General features: G+C 34.3%; 1 long non-coding RNA gene across 1 annotated transcript; it reads left to right on the top strand.

Annotated features, from left to right (window-relative positions):
- Positions 1 to 447: 447 nt before the first annotated feature.
- On the top strand, positions 448 to 2,820 carry LOC111912602 (uncharacterized). The gene is made up of 2 exons (XR_002857217.3): positions 448 to 1,274; positions 1,370 to 2,820. It is a non-coding gene; the product is annotated as an uncharacterized LOC111912602 (long non-coding RNA).
- The last annotated feature ends 7,441 nt before the right edge of the window (positions 2,821 to 10,261 follow it).

The raw sequence follows: 10,261 nt of genomic DNA, 5'->3' as shown, positions 1-10,261 counted from the left end.
CGCGGAATCTACTGTAGCTCCGCAGAATGGATCTTAAGTTTTTTTTTTTTTAACGTTGATCTAATAACGATTTTGCCATTCCGTGGAGTTCCGCGGAGGTAACTCCACGGAATGCATGTTTATACTCGGAAATGTCCATTTTCATGTCTAAATTTTGAAATTACCCCCTATTTTTTGGCTATTGCTGGTATTTTCCCTAGATAATATTGTTATAATAAATATATTTTTAATTTATAAAAGCAAGATTCTATAAAAACACCCACGTGGAAAGAAATATGATCGTCATTTATAGAAAACGGTTAGATTTATTTCCAATTAAGACAACCTGGAAAGAATGATGGAGGTCATTTATAAAAAAATGACCGTTATAAAAATGTTCCTTTTATAGAAATAACTTATATATCAAGGGCTATTCTGCAACTTGTCCTCTATAAAGAGAGAAGTAGATCGTTGACGCATAACACATTACTACTTCGCAAACCCTAGCTGAAATATCCATTATTGGCGTCTCTTTATGTTCTAACTCATGCTTTCCTTCGCGATTTCTTGGTGTATAGTTTTGCTTAATTTCTGAATCTTGTTTTCTAGTCCAGTTGTTTTCGTGTTTCTTTGTGATTTCTCTTTTATTCGGTTAAATTCAATGAATTTTATTAATTTAGCTACGGATTTATTGAATCCTCTTTGATTTGATGAATTGATTTCATCTTTACCTAGCGTAGTTTCGGAATCGTATTTGTAGCTCGGGAATTTCTGTTGATTCCTTTTGTTTATGTTGTTATTCATGCTCCCGTTCATAGATCTGGCCATAGTTGACTAAGCTTTTCATAGATCTGGTCTTATAGTTGACTTTATCTTCTAATTAACTAGCAGTGAGGATTCTATTTGTAATTTCTTCCTCTTTTTTTTTTTTCTCTCTCTCTCTCTTAATTTAGAGAGGTTTTGATGAACAATTTTCGGCTCTCACTGAGATTAGTTTATCGTTTTGATTTAGTCAATTGTAAGTAATGGCTGTAATCCTTTTGTGTTTCTGAAAACGGAGAGAGTTTATATCGGTGTATGAATTTGGAGAAGAGGGAAAGGATGATCTGTAAGTAATGTGTGGAATGGGTGGTTTGGAAAGAATGGAATTAAGCTTCTCCTCTTTCCAATTCCACCCATGCCGCTTATTACTTGTGGATTCTTCCCTTTCCCTTGACATTCACTTGGATTTCTCTGTTTCATCACAAGAAACGATGCCCACTTGATTTGGTTTAAGTTTCGCGATCTTGAAGAAGGTATTCATCATTTCCTTATTCATTATTTTCTAAATCATTTTCTTACATAATTTCATACAGTGGATTCAAGGTTGAATCTTTTGACTTCAATCCAGATTTGAGACAGGATTTCCTCCTTTGATTGTTATTAATAAGAATATGATATGATGTTGAGTCATCCATTTTTGGGATTTTGCAAATCAAATCAGGAATCTGAGGAGGGAAGGGGAAGTGTTCAAGAAGAAAGGTTTGCAATGTGAATAATCCACATCTTGATGAATCTTTGTTCACAATTGTTTTAAGAGGATGCAAGACTATTTTTATTAGCAAACGGGTCACAACCCACTTTTTTATTATTAATAATACTTTCACTCTAATTCATATACATAACCAACCACTATCTAATTTTAATCATTTATCAGTAACCTAACACACTCACACATTTATCAGATCAGTAGGTAGAGTTAACCTAGAAACCAAACGATTATGATAGTTAGGTTTAGAACTCACCCTTACATAAAAAAGACCACTTGTTCTCTCACATAGAAACATAAACTTCAATGTGATTTTGAAAAAGATCAACATAATTTTCTTTCTTAAGACCTCTACCTAATCCCTTATAAATTTGAAGACAAAAACTTTAAAAAACTATAAAGCATGAATAGTTTAATTCAAAAAATAGAAAAAAAAAACAAAAATATCCAGAAAAATATATTGTTTTTGTTCCTTTTTTTTATACACCATTTTGACCGGTTATTTTCCGGCCAATAGCGAAGGACATTATGAATGCCTTAAACTTGTTTTTTATATTTGCAAAAATTTGAACATCCTTAAAACATCAGATCTACCTCCATTCCAGCAAAATACTAGCATATGGCTACATGGAATAACATACAAGAAATCGGTGAGGTTCCAAATTGAAAATCTAGAAATTAAAGCCCTAGAAATCAAAAATCAAAGCTGAAGAACAATTTCTGAAACCCTAGGTTCGTGTATCTAGAACGATTTCTGAAAATTGAAAACCCTAGGTTTGTGTATCTTGTTCTTGGATTGAAAATCCGGAAATCGGTGGGAACCGGTCTTGATTCTCTTTTTGTGTACCTTCGATTCTCAAAGATGATGAACAGCTTGAACTCAAAGCTGCCACGGAAGTTGTTTGAAGGGTTTCGCTGTCCATCATCTTCAACATCTAAGAACCACAACAATCGGACCACCCTTTTCAGCCTTCGCCATCTTGGAACACCCTCGATCTTATACCACCTCACAACACAAAAACCCATTTAAGCCCCATCGCACCTCCACCTTTGCCTTCACCTAAGAACCACCACCTCGCCACCTTTATATCACCACCCTACCGAAAACAAACCCTCATCACCTCTACCGATTTTTAGAGAGAAAGGAAGAAGATAGAAACTTGAGTTGCCTTTGTTTGTCTTAGAATCCGGCCGAATCAAAAGGAGATGAAAACATATAGGGCGCAAGTTTAATTTGGTATTTTAATAACTATGGGGCTAAAGTTTAATTTCAAGTGGACTTAAGTTTCATCATATTTGTTCATCAGAAATCATTTTAGAAATCGTTCATCAGAAATCGTTTCGGAAACCGAAAAATTCATGTTTTGTCGGAGAGTCGTCGGAAATCTGCAATAGCAGGTTGCAATGACTTTTATAAATACTTACAACAAGTTCAATGGTAAATAGTATACCAAAAAAAATAAACAAAAACCAAAGTTGATTACCCTGATAGGTTATTTTCCTATTATTGTATCATAAGAAGCTTTAACCTATACTTATAGATTAGGACATTGCTCCTAACCAACAATATAAAGAAATAAGAAGCTTTAACCTATACAAATAGATTAGGAAGAACTAGGTTAACATTTTTTAATTATAACATTGCTCCTAACCAACAATATGAAGAAATGGAAACGGAAACGACAAGTAATTTTGTTAACATAGAAATAAATTATAAAGAAGATTTTTTTTTTTTTTTTCAAAAGAACTAAATATGAAATTAAGTAAAGAACTTTTGCAACTAGAAGATCATATGTTTTTAAACAAACAGATCAATGAATATGAATATCTCAAATATAATAATATTGGAAATATTGTTTTAGCATAATATATTAGAACGTATGAAAGTTCAAATAATTCAGATGTAGGTTATCAAAGAATTAGTAGATTAAGAAGACCCTAGTTATTATTCTCTATGAAGTACCTCATTTTAATAAACACGAGGTGGTTGATACTTTTTATTGCAATGTTTTTTTTCAAAAACACCCTATACTATTGCATTAGAAAATTCTAACTATAATATATCAAGAGTAATCATTAGAACAACCGATAATGTTTAATCAGTATATTTTAAATCTTAAAAGTTACAACATATGATCCTTTAAATTGGACAACTGTTAAATATGTATGAAAAATTACTTTAATTGAAAATTGGACAAATGTTAAAGATGAGATAATGACTTAAAAGAGTAATATATTATTCGATTTGTACACACTTGGTCATTGATTTTTTTCGTCTACATTTACCCCTTTCAACTTGTTAAACTGTGCATATTTAGTCCTTATGACCGGTCACTCAAGGTTAGCTGGGAAATATGACTTAATAGGGTAATATATTTCTCATTTTGTACACATTTAGTCCTTAATATTTTTGTACATATTTAGTCCTTAATATTTTTTTGTTTCAAAATAAGTCATTTTTGTTTTTGTACACATTCAATACTTATGAATGTTTTCTTTGAGTTTTTCTCACGCCATCTTACATGTGTAACGTCTCATTTTCACAAAAAAAAAATCATTATTAAATAAAGCAAAACTCCTTAATTATAAATCCATTATTAAGAAAAAAAATGTTTATTCCAAAATACATTTATCGAAACTCAAAGTAATATAATTAAAGCAGAATCCTCAATATTGTTGATGAGTGTGTACAGTCATGCATTCTTCTTTGTGACCAACGATAGAACCTGAAAACATAAACAACTGGGTAAGCACACAGTTTAGTGAGTTTCCCCAAAATACTCGATACAACAAACATATTATCATGCATAACAGACCCACACTCATCATATTAGAATACCTTGGCCCAATCAGTCATCGGATTGGAACGTCAACATGCAACAGGTCAAATCAGTAATTAGACTGGAATACCCAGGGTTTGTTGGCATGCCACTTTAACCCAACCGCTCTTCTCGAGTCTCCGTGCCTATAGCTTATAGTCGGACCACACTAGGTATCTTGGCCTACAACATATAGCAAGACCACCTCAACCTATCCCACCACCATATGACTATCCCACATAAGATGTCATGAGAAAAACCTAAAAAAATCATTAATAAGTACTAAATGAATACAAAAATAAAAATGACTTATTTTGCAATATATATATATATATATATATATATATATATATATATATATATATATATATATATATATATATAACCCTATTAAGTCATTTTTACCGGCTAACCTGGAGTAGTCGGTCATAAGGACTAAATGTGTACAGTTTAACAAGTTGAAGGGGTAAATGTGGACGGAAAAATATATTATCCTTTTAAGTCATTATCCCGTTAAAGATATATGAAAAAAATACTATAATTGAAAATTATTATAGATATTTTCAAGACTTAGAATGGGAGGAAATGTATTAATATTTAGAGACATTTCTAAGAGAAATTGTGAAAACAATGTAGGAACATATAAGTTGAAACAACTAGAAAAATATATAATAAGCTTGGAAGTTTAGGTATCAACATGGGAAGCGTATAATATACTAAGATAGAACATCTTGAAGAATATAATAAGCTAGGAAACCCACATGAAGTTTCTCAAATTTTAATCAATAATCACAAAGACAGACACATTATTTTCTAAATTTACTGTAAACCAGTGAAAAGACCTATGTGTGTATTTTTTTTTTAGATTTGTTGCTATTTTTTGTTGTTTACTCTAATGATATAGAACATGTTTGAAGGAAGTGTTTTTTTTTTTTTTTTTTTTTTAACTCTTTGATGATTTTCATAAACTTACATTTTCAGCTTAATTTACTATGATATTGTTTAAAGTGCAGTAGTGTTTAAACTTACATTTTCAACATAATTGAGCATTCATCAAAATATCGCCTCTCAAAAGGCTTGCCTACATCAAAACAAACTTCATATCTAAATAATTTAATTTATAAACAACGTTGTTTTTAAAGATTTTACTGTTAATAATAAAACATCTTTCATTCCTTCGCCCTTTTCTTTTAGTAGAACCCATATATTCAATCCCCTCCATTTCTAATTCTATTCTCACCTCTAACCACCAATAACTCCTTATCCCTCTCCTTCTCTAGCTCTGAAATCATGTATATTACCTTCACAAGTTGGATACAATACATAAGTGTTACATGGAGCAGAAAATACAACATCTACTTTTAAACTCATCAATTTCACTACACAATATTAAAATTAACACCTTGATAGTTGTTAGCGAGCCGTAAATGGAAGCGAGTGTATTATTAATGGGTCGGGATCAAGAAATCATTATAATTATCATCTTCAATGGGCCATACATCTACAATTCTTGTTTGCTAGTGATTCTGATCCGTATCTAACTTTCATATCCATCTTCGTATTTGGCCAAGTGATAATCTTCGTTCTTTCTTGGCTCCCCGATTACAATCTGCACTTAAAATGAAATCGATAGATAAGAATACTTTTACACATGTTGAGTCCTAATACAAACTAAGCGAACTAGTATAGTCCACATATATATATATATATATATATATATATATATATATATATATATATATATATATATATATATATATATATATATATATATATATATATATATATATATATATATATATATAGGACAAAATAGAAATAATACATCAGGTAATAGTGTTGCTTATAAGGCTGATCTTATCATCGTATGACCTTAGTTAGGGGTCTCATGAATAAAATATCTTACGTGAATTCACATTTCACATCTTCACTTTATTTGCCACTTTTGATTATGTATTTAGGTTGTTTGCAAGTTTGATGACTCTTTTAGCTAGTTGATAAGTGTATGATTCTTATTTTAACCAACATAGATTTCATATATAATGCAACCATGCTTTTCATAATGAAACCATGCTTTCTTCCATTTTCTGATAATGAAATTAAGAATCCAAAAAGATGAGATAATTTTACATCCACACCAAGTTTTTCATTCTCCACCTATCTGAGAACTTGATTTTGCACTTGCAATATGTGACATCCTCATTTTCACGGCCAGAAAAGACCGATTTTGGTTATGTTTTGTTTAAAAATCAGAGTAATGTTTTAAATAAAAGTGTTGCGAAATTTGTCACAAAACAAAATATGATAAAGATTTATCAAAATCATTTCCGTAGAAATGTATTTCATTTAAAAAGACTCGGGATGTCATCTTCGATACAGATCATAAGCATAAACAATACAACATAGGCCTTACTACATTATTCCATATTTACAGGCCTAAAATCCATTAATCTCTCATCCCAATACATCACATTTATGCTCATGCGCCACTACCTGTAATACAAGAAACTAAGTGGGTCAGGCTTGGGAGCCTGGTGAGCACATAGGGTTTTCAACCCACAATAAATAAGTTATTAGCTTTATCAAACCAAACAAACCCGATTACCCGTTCCCGTTATCCTCAATTTACGTCCCTAAAACATCTAACACAAGGACCTAGTCTAAGGACTATCATCGGGATGGAAACTACTGCTAAGGGGATTCCTCAACAATAAATGGCCTTAAGGCAACCATGTTGGGGATGGAGTACATCTGGTGAGCACACAGTTCAAATAAACACACAGTTCAAATAAACACCTACAGGTTGCGAGCCTGCTAGTGTTCCACTGGACTGTCTAGAATAGTCTGTGGTCGTCATCTATACTCCGCTAGATGACTAGATCATCAATAACATCTATAACGAGGCCTCTCATTATTTTATTTTGTCACACAGCAACTATTACATCTACCCATGTTTTACCCAACACATTTTGTAGATATAAAATAAATATACAGTTTAAATCATTGAAAACATGTATAAAACGTTCATCCAGCATAGATAGCAAGTATTCAGATAATATGCACACATAGCACACAATTTATATAAAATACTTCATATCTATGTGTAAGCTGAAAGTAACTATGCACTCACTTGATTAGGTGGTGACTCGGTACTTGAACAACACTTCGTTATATCAAAACAATTTTTCCTTGACCAAAACCTAGTATTAATACCACTAGAGTTTAGTTTTAACGTTAGTTGCGACCAATTAATAGTCTAGCTATTATTACTATTATATAAGCGTTAAATAACACTCAATATAACTCATAATAATAGCCCAAATAATTATTTTAAGGTCCTAATAATGTTACTATAATTAAATAAAATCTATATTAAATATAGTATAGGCGTAACTCACTTACAGCGGGTTTTTATTAAAAACCGGGCTTCGCTGGAGCAACGTTCCCGAGCCGAAAACTTTTCTTCTCGGAGCCGTCGGGCGCTCCGGGGCTTTCTTCTCGTGATAGGGAGGTTCCCTAGACTTGGGAGGGGTTTAGGGAGGTTAGAGAGAAGTTAGAGAGAGAAATAAAGGTTTGAAGGTGTGAGGAAATTATAAAGAGTTCATCTCTTATTTATAGGAATTGTATAGTAAAGTAGTCTCCAAGCTTCGTCCGTCACTTTTGCATATGAGCTCCGTTTTTTTCTGTCTTTTTACCGTTGAGTTCCTATTAATGAGACCTTCAACTTTCATTTAGACCTCGTTGGCTAATTCTCATTCTATCTCGGATTTACAAAACTGTATCGAATTCGCCGCGCTCGAAAAGTAGAGACTAAGCTTCGTCCATAACTTTCGCATACGAGCTCCGTTTTTGTCTGTCTTTTTACCGTTGAGTTCCTATTAATGAGATCTTAAACTCTCATTTAGACCTCGTTGGCTAATTCTCATTCTATCTCGGATTTACAAAACTGTATCGAATTCGCCGCGCTCGAAAAGTAGGGACTAAGCTTCGTCCACATCTTTCGCATACCAGCTCCGTTTCCGACTGTCTTTTTATCGTTTAACTCCTATTAACGATATCTTCATTTATCGTTTAGATTACTTTGGCTCAAAATCGACCAATCTAAAATTCAGATTTCGGGCTGTGCACTGCTATGCTAAATCTTAGAAAAACCATAACTTCTTCATACGAAGTCAGATTTGAATGTTCTTTTTATGCACACTATCGGTTTAACATATACTACGACTTTTATTTAGATCGCTAAGGCTAAATCTCGCTCTATCGTAAATTCACTATTTACGCCTCCCGGTATCGTGTCGATTCCGTCGCAAAACTTCGACGAGTCATAACTTTTTCGTTGTAACTCGGATTTCGATGCTATTTATATGTACAGAAACCTTGTAACATATACTAAAACTTGGTTGAGATTATTTATTCTTAATAATCTTTTGTCGAAAAGTCGTTTTCGACCCCTATTGCCTCTAAATTGACTAGCCCGGATCTACGGGCGTTACACAATACTAGTGAATAAATAACCAACATAAGTTATTAATATGTATGGTAAACCTTCATTGAGATTTGAGGTTTACCTATGCAAGGAAAAATAAAGCTTAGTATTGACTTTGGGGTTATTTCGTTGACAACCTGTTTTATAATGAAACTCACAATCATAATCCTTCACCACATCCAACCACCGACGTTGCCTCATATTCAGATTCGGCTGATCCATCAAGTACCTTAGGATCTTGTGATCGATATAAATAGTACAACGTTAAGGGCGAAAACCATAGCTCCCGCTCCAAATCATGTGTCGGATAATTCCCCTCACGAGGCTTCAACTGCATCGAAGCATAAGCACTAGCGCGACCCCTCTGCATCAAAACCACACCCAATCCCGTGATAGACGCATCACAATAAAAAACAAAATCCTCAACAACCTTCAACAGGGTCTGAATCGGTGCCTCTCACAATCTCTGTCTCAAGGTCTCGAATGCTACTTGCTGCTCAAGTCCCCAACGAAAAGTGGCAGTCTTCTTTGTTAGTCGAGTCAGAGGAACCGCTATCTTGGACAAATCCAAAATGAATCTCCGGTAATAACCTGCCAACCCTTGGAAACTCCGAATCTCAGATGGAGACCTCGGAACCTCCCACCTCATCACGACGTCGACCTTGTCCGGATCGACCAGAATACCATTCTAGTCGACAAGGTGCCCCTGGAACTGCACTTCGTGCAACCAGAACTCACACTTGGAGAAATTCGCATACGGTCTCTCCCTCCTTATGGTCTCTAACACCTCCCTTAAGTGCTCCTTATGCAGCTCCTGAGTCTTGGAATAGACCAAGATGTCTTCGATGAATACAATCACAGACCGATCCAACATCGTTCGACACATGTGGTTCATGAGATCCATGAACGCGGCTGGAGCACTAGTGATCCCAAAGGGAATCACCACGAACTCGTAACGATCATAACGAGTCTGGAAGGCCGTCTTTTGCACATTGCCCTCTCTGAACCTCATCTGATGATAACCCAAACGGAGATCAATCTTGGAAAACCAAGATAAACCCTGAAGTTGGTCAAACAAATCACCAATCCTCGGGAGTGGATAATGGTTCTTTGTCAATGGCTTATTCATGTAGCACCTGGTTCCTGGTACGTAAAAATTTATCTTAGTAATTGTCATTTTAGCCTTGGACTCGGCGAGTTGTAGGTCCGACTCGCCGAGTAGGGACACGGTCCGGGGGCACGTTTAAGTTGGCAACTCGGCGAGTCCATATTCTGGACTCGGCGAGTCCATATTCTGGACTCGGCGAGTCACCGCTGTCTGTTGAAACCCTAAATTTCAAGGGTTTTCACCCTATTTAAACACTCATTTCCACCCCAACCTTGCCCCCATTCACCCTCAGAGCTCCCAACATTGTCTTTGCCCTTTTCCTTGTGAGATTGAAGTGTTTT

This window comes from Lactuca sativa, chromosome 3, assembly GCF_002870075.4.
Source record: "Lactuca sativa cultivar Salinas chromosome 3, Lsat_Salinas_v11, whole genome shotgun sequence".
Lineage (NCBI taxonomy): Eukaryota > Viridiplantae > Streptophyta > Magnoliopsida > Asterales > Asteraceae > Lactuca > Lactuca sativa.
This window is presented reverse-complemented; position numbering and strand designations above follow the sequence as displayed.